Raw genomic sequence first — 11,535 nt, 5'->3', positions numbered from 1 at the left:
AAGTGGGGTGCTGTGGTAGTTTGCAAATACCAAAAATGTGGGAAGGGTTTTTTGAACAGATAAGGGGATGATTCTGAAAGAAATGTGTTATACTTGATAGAGAAAGCCTAGAATATTTTGAAGAGACTGTTCATAGAATTGTGGACCCTAAGATACTACTGATAAGGACTTAGACAGAAATAATTCATGTGTTATTGCAAACTGAAAGGAAGGTGATCCTTGTTTCAAAGTGGGAAAGAATCTGGAAAAATGGACTGGCTTTGTATGGAAGGCAGGTTTTAAAATCCATGAATTTGGTTATTTAGCCAAAGAAATTTCCAAACTAAATGTGGAAAATACAGTCTGGTTGCTCCTTGAAGATTACAGTAAAATGTGAGAGGAAAGATATAAGTTGAGAACTGAACTCTTGTGTATAAGGAAAACAGAAATTGGTATTGTGGAAAATTCTGGGCTTCCAGAAAGTGAAACATGAGTGAGTAGCACCCACGTGAGGATTTAAGCAAACATGGAAATAGTCAGCCATTGCAGGAAAAAAACATGATTGGAGATCAAGTTATCCAGAAAGGGTTTGTGAAATATTCTATTGTCTGTAGGGTATGATCCCAGTATACTGCATAGAAAACCAAAAAGAGTGCTGTGGGATCTGTATGAATAGAATAACTGCAAGTCTGAACTAAAAGGGACAGAAAAGGGATAAGCTGATGGAAAAATGGCTTCAGAGGCAGAACCTTGGAAGCTAAGGTCTGGAACCAGGAAGCCTTGGGTCAGGAGAGTAGACCTAGCCATGCATGTGGATATGGTGAGTTTACCTTGAAGCAGAGGGCATAGCTTCTGCTTCATTGCTCAGGAAAAGTTGTGCCACCACAATCCTGATACCAATCTGTATTAGTCAGCATTCTCTAGAGAAACAGAGCCAACACATGATATCCATATATGAGATTTATAAAGCTATCTCATCTAACCATGGGAAAGGAAGAGTCCAAAATTCACAGGGCAGGCTGTGAAGTTGGGAGTGCTAAAAAGGGTCCTGGAGGACCACCATAGGAAAGGCTGGCTGGGTGAAGAAGCAGTGAAAACATTTCTTCTCCCTAAAAATATCCATTTGATTAGATTATCATGTTGTGGTGATTGCAAAGATAATCATCCACACATGCAGTTAACTGACTGATGATTTACAATGCCAGCCTTCCAGTTTTTTAAGCAGCCGTATAATATCCTTACAGCAATGGTCAGGCTGGGCACATTCACTTGGCCAAGCTGACACCAGATCTTTACCATCACACTAGGTATATACATGGAGAACTGAAAGTAGGAACACAAATAGAAATTTGCACACTGGTGTTTATGGTGTCATTATTCACAACTGCCAATGGGGTGGGGTGGCTCAAGGGTCCTTACAATGTAATTGCATGTAACCTAGAACAGGGAATGAGACCTTGTTTTTCTGTACAGCTTACTGTGATACCCTGATACATTCCAGAGTATTTGGGGCAGAAAATTAAAAAGTATTTGCAAAGTCTCTTGAGAAAGCAGGAAAAAAAATGTGGAATTATTAAACTTCCCCACCTGGGCAATTTCTGATATTCTCTCAAATACAAAGGACTGCCAATTTAATAAGGCAAGCCTTCAATCTTGAGGCTTGCCCTCATGAAAATTATTTCTGTAATAGGAAAGCTAAATCTACTCATAACAATGCCTCAGGATCACCCCCAGAGAACCTCTTTTTTGGCTCAGATGTGGCCTCTCCCTCTAAGACAATCTCTGCAAATAAGCTTTCCCCTAAATGGGCTATTACATCGAAGGGTCTAAGTTTCCTGTCAATGTGGGACATTACTCCCAAGAATGAGCCTGGTCCTGGTATCAAGGTACCGGCAATGCCTTCTTAACAAAAAGGGGGAAAAGAAATGAAACAAAATAAAGGTTCAGTGGCTAGAGGGTTCAAATAGCCTCAAGAGGTCATTTGGGAGGTTACTTTTATGCAAGCTTCAGACAGAAATTTCAAATTGTAACAGTGTAACAAGCATCAACCAACAGTATTACTGAAAACCCTAAAGGTACCATGAGCTCTAGCTAAGGCTCTATAAATGTCTTACCTATTAAGTTTATTTTATCAGAAACTTAAAACCTCCACATTGTTCCTATACCAGATAAGCCCTGAAACCCAGAGGCACCAGCTTCTTCAAAAACATCAACCAGTTTCATTTTATACCTGATAATGAACAACACCTCTTTTTAGCACAAAGAAGTTAGAATGGTCACTGCCCAGATATTCTTGAAGACTGAGAGAATAATCATATGAGAGGAAGGAGTTGTAATCGACAAGTTAGTATTTAACAAATGACTAAGATTTCTGACTCATTATATAGGTACTGCTGTATTTTCTACCCTATTTTAGTAGACAGAAAGAAATACCTGAAATTGTTGAACTGAATTCAGTAGCCTTCAGCTTTGAAAATGAGTGCATAAGTATATAACATTTATCTGTGACTGTGTGACTGTAAAAACCTTGTGACTGGCACCCCCGTTATCCAGGGTAAGGGTAAATAAGTAATAGATACATGCATGAACAGAAAATAATTATGGGTTGGGAAGATAGGAAAAAATAGCCTAAATAAACTACAGACAATCTTTAATAGTACTATTGTAATAATCTTTCATCAATTGTAATAAATTTAACTACTATAAAAAATAGCTGAATAACAAAAAAACAGCTATCACCAAATGTTGGTGGTGGGGTGGTATAAGGGAATCCTGAATTTTATGAATGATTGCTCTGTGAACTTCACAGATAAAGAAACAACTTCTCAAATAAAGAAATAATGTTTAATTAAAAAAACACATCTGGATTGTTCTCCAGGACAGACAATGCTGGGTCACAAAACAGGTCTCAATAAATGTAAAATGATTTTAAAAAGAAACTAAATTGCAGGTCACTAGCCAGCAGGTCCCAGTTCTGATTTTCCTTTCTCTCTTAACAGAGGGCTCAGGTTTTTTCTTCTGATTCTGTTGGTAAATCCAATGTGGAAGGTGGGAGGGGACATTTGAAACAAGGATCCAGATGGCTTGGAGGGAAGAAAAGCAGAATTTCACATAGGAAAATAGCAATGTCATCTTTTTCTATCCTATGTCAGAAAGCTAGTACTGAAAAAGTGTGAGAAGCAGCAATATGAGTGGTAGGTGTTAACTACAGAGACATGGTAAATTTGGCTGCAGAGGAAGACAGAAATACCAGTGCATTCAGCCACTAAACACCAGTGGCTCATGGAAACCCTCTTGACTTTTGCTATTTCTTTTGTTTTGCTTTTTAATCTTCCATGCATTGTTCAGCTTGATTAATACAGTAACATAAATAATGGTCAGAAGATATATATATATATATATATATATATATATATATATATATATATATATATAGAGAGAGAGAGAGAGAGAGAGAGAGAGAGAGAGAGAGAGAGAGAGAGAATTCTCACAAGACAAATAACCGCCAAATTTATTAAAAAAAAGAAAGTTCGGTGAGTAAGCATGTCCTGCTCTTCTGTGCTTCATTCAATTGTGAATGTTCTTACTCAGAGTAGATTCATTTTAAATTTCATGATTCATTCTTGCCCCATCTCTCCAAGAGTTTCAAAATTAAAGAATCTCAAAATATTTTTTACTGGTAAAAGTATTTTCAATTATCAGAAATTATGTAGTAGTTACAGCAAAAGTACACTAAACTGAGATACTAAAAACTGAGAGTCAATCATTTGCTGTCAGGCTAATTCCCAGCAAGGTCTTACCTTAAATTATGTTCACAACAGCATGTTCTCCAGTAGCTTGCACAGGTGCTATTGCTGGTAATTTGTCTGATCATATCTCATGTTACTTTTCTTCCTTGAAATAAAAGAACATTTATTAAATTGCTATTTAGAATTCCTAATTCAATTTTCATAGAATAAAAGTAATCTCACAGTATAATAAAATACATTATCATCTGAGAATTAAGATAAACATTGAGGCTGAGTCTTCTGTTTCTACTAGAAAACACTTTCCAAGTTCCCCATTGCAGGCTTCTGTGAACATCATCTCCTCAGAGATGTTGAGGCCAGGGGCAGCGCTTCTGGAGAGTGTAAGACCCCTCAGTCAGGAAGGGAAGCAGAGAGGGGCGAGTACATTCTAGCAAGTAGAGCTGGTACTGAACCTGCATCTGGATTATAAATTGTGTGGCTCTGGAAAAATGTTCTAGTTCCTCTCTGTGCATCTGTCCCCTAAGCTGTCACACTTAACATGCAGAGTAAGAAGAAACAGAGATGAGCCAGGAAAGACTGTAGAAAGACTCTCTGAAAAGTGGTCACTACTTCTGCAGAGCATGGACTTCTCATTCCCTCTCAATATGTAATTTCTTAATATACAATTAATGAGCCTTGTTGGTGGAGGTAAAGGGAGGTTTAGATAGGTCCTGGAATGGATGCTTCTTTATCCAGAATATGTTGTATTTATTCCTTGAAATTCCCTCTGTTAATCCCTCAGATCAGCCCCCACAATTCCATTCCCCTTCTTCAGAAATGAGCAGTGTCATGAGTGGTGACAGCTGTTCACCCTGTGGCACCACACAACTGTTATGGGATTGAATGGGATGGCAGATTTTTCTAGCACTGAGGCTCCTCTTCTGAAACTTGGAAGAGGGACAGGTTCCAGGCATTGACACCTGCTTCCTTGTGTTTCAGCTTTGGTCTGTCCTATTTTGACTTAACTCCTTCAGTCTTCAGGACAATGGCTGCAAGAGGGCTTCCTCCTTTCCCAGGGCCACCCATCATGAACCATCCTGTCACCAATGCTGAGGTAGGGGCTACCTCCTCCACCTTGGTGGCCTCTTGTGCCATAGCTGCCCCCCCCCCCACCAGCTGGACAACAACCTCCCTTCATCTCTGATTCCCCCTCTGTTTTGTGGTCTGTTTCTTCCCAAACCTTCCTCTGTCTTTATTCATCAGGCTCACTCATCTCTGGGCAATTTTGTTTCAACAGAAGTGCTCCTTACATTCTTTTCCCTATCTCTCTCCCTTCTTTACTAAATATTGCCCCTCTTGCTCTCTATAGTGTTTGACTGGCTTCCTCTGATTTTCCAGACCACAATGGGAGGAAGACATGTTTATGAACAGCTCCAGACTTTAAGATTTACAAGTACAGCCAGGACAGGAGAGATTGAAAAATGATCTGTCCATCTTGGTTCAGGTGCTCCCCTGGCCCACCTGGAAGATGGATATGGAGGGGAACCTGTTTCCATAAAGAAGGCAAAGGAAACATAGATGGCCTGCATCTGTCATATGTGGGCAATTGTATAAACAGAGCAAAGCTAACCTGGTTGATGACACAGATGCTCTTAACTCCAACACTGCTAACATAGCTTTAGCAGGGAATTCCAATAAGGATCATTATACACAGAAACTGTGCTTCATCCTCTTTGCAACTCAACACCTTCGCAAAGGTATTTTAGAACTATTAAAATCAGCAGGTTTGAAGGTGAGAATTATTCAAATGCAACTGAGAATCATCATTAATTAATATTGATCTCACCGACCAACTAGGAGTCTACCTTTATTATTTTTAAGCTAAGGACTCAAGAGTCAGATTTTTTCTTTTTTTCTTTTTTTACTTCTTTTCAAGCATTCTAAAATTCTAAAATTATTCTTAAATTTGTTTTCAATGTGAGCAACAGTCTACATTTCTTACTTTTTTCTCACTTACTTTGTCTACCTGTTCCAATTATACTCCAGACTCATCTCTTGCTACTCTCCTGTGTCCACCTGTGCTTTGTCACAGAATATATCCTTCTGTCCCAGATCAACAGATGTGTTCACATTAATTTGTTTATCTAAAATTCAAATTTAACTGGGTATCCTATATTTTCACTTACTAAATCTAGCAATCCTCTCCAGCTCATACTCTGACCTTTCAAAACCCTTGGCTTGTCACCCTATTCCTTCAATTGGGATACCCTCCACCAGCCCTTTCCTTGGCAAACTCACCCTTCAGGGGCCATCTGAAAGGCCATTTTCATTGTCAATGTTCCCTGTTTTCCCCAGGTATTTAGACCATCTTTCAAGACTTATCTCAACTCTCTATTAAAGCATTTACTACAACAAATTGGCATTTACAGTTTGCCTACATGCTTCCCCACCGGGCTTTCAGTAGCTTTGTATCTCCAGGTCTGGTATAGCAGATATTTAAATAAAAATTCATAGAGGCCAGCACTGGTGCCATTGCCACCGTCATACGACCCTTTCCCTAGTGTCCTGGGTGGTAGTGGGATACACTACTTAACAGGAACATCTGATGGAGGTGTTCACGAAGATTGACTTCAGTCATGGCTTTGGGATTAAGATGCTTCTTCTTGGCCCACCCTGCCTTTTGCAACTCCTTTGTAGCCTTAACCAGACCTGTTTCAGAAGTCACACTGAAGCTATTGAGAGAAAGACAAAATGACCATAGACAATACATGGCTTATCCAGCTTTACCAGTCCACCATTTTGTTACCAAGAAAGTCAAAGCCAAAGGAAAAGGACAGTCTCAAACCAGAGTGAATATTAATGCTGCCTTGGTTGAGGATATAATCAACTTGGAAGAGGTAGATGAAGAAATGAAGTCTGTGATGGAAATGCTCAAGGATAATTTCAATAAGACTCTGAACATAAGGACCTTACCAGGATCCCTTGATCATATTACTGTGGTAACTGCTGATAGAAAGCTTGCTTTAAACCAGATTGGCCAGATCTCCAAGAAATCACCACAGCTGATTTTGGTAAACATGGCCAGTTTCCCAGGGTGTACAGCTGCAGCTATCAAGGCTATAAGAGAAAATGGAATGAATCTGAACCCAGAAGTGGAAGGGACACTAGTTCAGGTCCCCATACCTAAAGTAACCAGGGAACACAGGGAAATGGTGGTGAAGCTGGCCAAACAGAACACCAACAAAGCCAAAGACTCTTTAAAGAAGGTTCGTACTAACGCAATGAATAAGCTAAAGAAATCAAAGGACAAAACCTCAGAGGACACCATCAGGCTCATAGAGAAACAGATCAGCCAAATGGCTGATGATGCCATTGCAGAGCTGGATAGACATCTGGCAATGAAAATGAAAGAACTCCTTGGATGAAAGTCTACCTGAAGCCAGCAATGCTGTAGAGCTCAGTTTCTGGGAATATTATGAGTGGCAAATTGAGACCTCTCTACCCCATCTGCACAGAAGGCTGAAACCTGCACTGTTGTTGCTCGTTGTGAGGTCTCACCCTCCAGTGGGACACCCAAACTAACTCTTTCTCTTCTTAACCTCTACCTGCCCCGTTCTGCTCTGAAACTTCTGGCATGGGTGACCTTCAGAGAATACCTACAGAAGACTTTACTCAAGGTTAGCCAAGAGACTAGGACCATTGGTGGGCTTAGTACCACCTGTTCCTCATCTTGGAGACCTTCTTTCAAACAAGCTGACAGGCCCTATCCCAAGCTTTGAACTATGCTTGGGCTGATGCGGCCTTCACCTATCCTTTGCTAGGGGCCCATTTTCACTCAACTATAAAATCTAAATAAATTGGAAAGAATAAAAACCACAAAAAAATTCATAGAAAGACTGCATTAATAATTCCTTATGTAAATGAACTAATGCTACCACACATTAATCGCTATGCTTCTCCAATTCCCCTCTGTAGTTCACAAGCCATAATTCCTTAAACAGTATTTTTCAAAGTGTAAGCCACTCTTTAGTAGATAGAAAAGATCAATTTAGTGAGTAAATCCCAGCATGAAACAGAATAACATGAAATAGAGCAGAGGAAGGTGCGTGCAGTGGAGTGGAATGGAAACTAGAAGGCGGCTTGCACAGCAAGACCTGGTCTGTTTCTTAAACTTAAGTTCACAAGCTCACCTGGTCGATGCCTGCGGCCTCCAGGAGAGCCTCTGGGTGGGGAGCCGGTGTCGGCAGTGCTGGAACCTCGGGGACAGCAAGGGACGATGGGGAGAGCCGAGAGGAGGAAGCGAGGGAGAGGTGGAGGCAGCCGGGGGGCGGGTGGGGCCAGGCTGCAGCAAGGGGTCAACTGGAGTACCGCCATCGAGGTCTCTGGCAAGGCGGCCGTTCACACTGCTGCATTATGGTAGCTTGACTTTTGCCAATTTCAATCCCCTGCCTCCACGTCCCAGGCTGTTTGCCCCGCTGCCTTGTGGGAGTTTGAGCTCAGGTGTCGACCTCTCCTCCTCCTGGGCTGTTCGCCCGCTGCCTTGTGGGAGTTTGAGCTCAGGTGTCGACCTCTCCTCCTCCAGGACTGTGCACCCGCTGCCTTGTGGGAGTTTGACCTCAGGTGTCGACCTCTCCTCCTCCTGGGCTGTTCGCCCGCTGCCTTGTGGGAGTTTGAGCTCAGGTGTCGACCTCTCCTCCTCCAGGACTGTGCACCCGCTGCCTTGTGGGAGTTTGACCTCAGCTAGCACGCACTCCATGCCGTGGGAGCCTGACTGACAACACAGACCTGTGGAGGAGACTCCTGACTGGGGCAGCCACTGCTAGCGATGACCTGAGAACTCATCTGCTAGCGAAGAGTTTCAGGAAATGGTGAAACTCTGGGTCCCAGGAAGAGGGGCACAGCCATTATCAGCTATGCTGGGTACACTGCCACAATTGTGAATTTTCAGTGGGCAAAACCTTGTTGGTATAGAATAAAGATACTTCTTCGTGAAATACTTTACTTTTAAAGATTAACGCACATTTCTTCATATTTCTTCACACAAAACAATGTGACTTTAGTGTAGTTTGGTTTTATTAAAATGCTTTTTTAAATTCCTAAACTTTGAAGTTAGAAAGGAGTGTTCAAAAAATGCTTAATAAAATATTTTAAGAGTATATATTTGTGTTTACTTATATTCTACGTAGATTTTAATTGGTAACATTCATTAGCTTAGAAAATAAATTGAAGATTTTAAGAAGGTAGCTTTCTAGGATGCCCATGAAAAGAATCAAACATTTTTTTTGGAAATTTTACCACATTTGAAAATGGAGTCCATGAATAACCTTTATGAGGTCTGTGAACCTATGAAAGTATGTAAAAAATGTTGTGGCTTAACAGTACCCATAATATTAAGAACCAGTGGTTCAAAAGGTAATTAAAAGGTGCAGAATAAATCAATATGCTTTACTTTCTATTCCTCTCTCCTTAATATGTTTGTTAAATGTTTTTGTTGATATATTTTCTTTCTTCTATTTTTTTCCCTAGGAATTATTAGAAAATTTTTTTTGATAAGGTAAAGAATTATTGGAGGTAAATAGTTAAGACTCATGCATAAAAAATGTTGGGATTTTAAAAACTGAGCTATGAGAGAATCACTTCTAATTTTCTTGAGTATTGAATTATATGTTCAATATCTGTTAGGTTACATCTTTATCCATTCAATTTAGTTCAGAAATGTGACTGCATGAATCATTCTTTAATAATGTTTTTTTTTTATAATTTTAGGAAGTTGAATTTAATCTTTAAAATGAATGTTTAAAATTAGGTCAGGGGGTGCAAGTGTAGTTCAGTGATAGAATTCTTGCCTGCCATATTAGAGACCCAGGTTTGATTCCTGGTCAATGCACTTCCCCAGACAAACAAGCAAAACAAACAAAAATTCAACAAATGATACTGCAATAATGGGATTCTCACATGGCAAAATAATTGAATGTGACCCCACCATACAGCATACAAAAAAAATTTAACTCAGTTGTAGTTCTGTTGAAAGTGTCATAATATCTTTAAAAAAAAATTAGGTGTCAGTTGATAGTGTGTGTATACTGGATTTCAATATAAAATGCATTTATTACCATGAGAGATGTCAAAATAATATGAAAGCCAGTGTCCTAAACCACAGCTTTGCATACCTTCTGCCCTTTTAGACACATGAAGAATATCTGTCATTCTATTAGCATTTCTCATGGAAGCTAAGCCTGACTGAGAAATATTACCCTACCTAGTATTTAAAACAAAAGTCTTTTGGTGTAGTTTACCTAATAAGGCTACAGATAGATTCAGAGGATATAGGAACACGATGGTTAAATCTCATTGCTATAAAAGTAGGGTCACTTGAAAAGACTTTATCAAAAGTGTTTGCATGTCCTTTCCTTGATAGATTACATGACTGGATATTGGGCTTGACTGGAGAAAGCTTCCTGTATCTATGATTGCAAAACAGAACACATGTGAATTCACCCTTCTGGGTATTGACTGGACATGCCAATGACAGCCACACAGATTGAGATTGCTTGAGACCAGACAGGTCATTAATTTTAAACAGGAAAGACTAGAAGCTGGAGTGATATTATGAACAGATTCTCTGTATAACAGCCCTGGGTAAAGCATAGACTGTGTTTTTGGCAAATGCCTGATATTGCCATCTGATATTGGAATTTTGGACTGGAAAATTTCCAAGTCAGGCACAACTTTCCTGCTACTGGACACCATTTGAGACTAACTCTATGACTGAAGGATGTAAAATAATTTTGAACCTAAAACACCCACAATGCCTTGGGAAATTAAAAGTTGTGCCCATAAGAGTTCCAAAACAAAATGGAAATGGTTTCTTCAGGAACATGCTATCAGGAGAATATATGGAGGCACTCAATAACAGGGAGTCTTTTTTCCCCCAGGGCTAACTTTGGACCAGATGTTACTGACACTTGAGCAGTGTCCTATGAACAGTGCTCTATTGACTGCTTGATTTGTAGATGGCAATTACTAGATGAATGGAGAAAGTTGCCACTCTGAAGAAAATAAAAAAAAAAACATGGTGGTTGAATTGCATTCAGCTTGCCAATTTGGGCAGTGGCCAATGCCATGGCCATATGGTCAGGCAGAAGAAAAATGGAAAGTTTTCCTAGGACAGGTCTGCCTTGGAATGTTATCATGGCTCTGTTCTGAGGCCCTGGCTAAACACCTGTGTGTACACCTTCATGAAGATCTGATTAAGTTTACACTCCAGCCACTTCCCTTGTATGCTCTCAGACTATTTAACTTCCCTAGTTACTCTAGGTTCAGGTACTAACAATCTATGTACAGTACCTCTGGCTTGAACCCTCCCAAACCATTCGAATTAACTAATCCACAGGGAGCACATGAAGCCTTGCTCCCCAGCCTAGTTTGCTGTATTTATACTAACTTCTCCAGCTTCAGTTACAGATTACCTCCTGCCAAGGTGCAATTTCCTTTGTGGCTTTGCAGAAAGGCCTTCTCATATTTGGAGTTGTAAATAATATTCTTCTGGCTTCTGTTCATCTGAATGTCTTTGTGTTTTGTCCTGCTTTCCAAAACAAAAACAAAAAACAAACACAAAAACAAAAAAAAACTTATGTCTGATATTATTTTCCAATTACTTTATTTACAAACAAAAATGAAAACCTGACTATTGCATTGAACAAGACCTGCATGCCTTGGATAAATCCCACTTGTTCATGGTCTATAATTCTTATAATATGCTATGGAATACAGTTTGTGAGTATTTTGTTGAAGATTTTTGAGTCTATATTCATTAAAGTGATTGGCC

General features: G+C 39.8%; 1 pseudogene; it reads left to right on the top strand.

Annotated features, from left to right (window-relative positions):
* The first annotated feature begins 6,241 nt into the window (after positions 1–6,241).
* On the top strand, positions 6,242–7,334 carry LOC143645905 (ribosome-recycling factor, mitochondrial pseudogene; annotated as a pseudogene).
* The last annotated feature ends 4,201 nt before the right edge of the window (positions 7,335–11,535 follow it).

Source organism: Tamandua tetradactyla, chromosome 9 (genome assembly GCF_023851605.1).
Source record: "Tamandua tetradactyla isolate mTamTet1 chromosome 9, mTamTet1.pri, whole genome shotgun sequence".
Classification (NCBI taxonomy): domain Eukaryota; kingdom Metazoa; phylum Chordata; class Mammalia; order Pilosa; family Myrmecophagidae; genus Tamandua; species Tamandua tetradactyla.
This window is presented reverse-complemented; position numbering and strand designations above follow the sequence as displayed.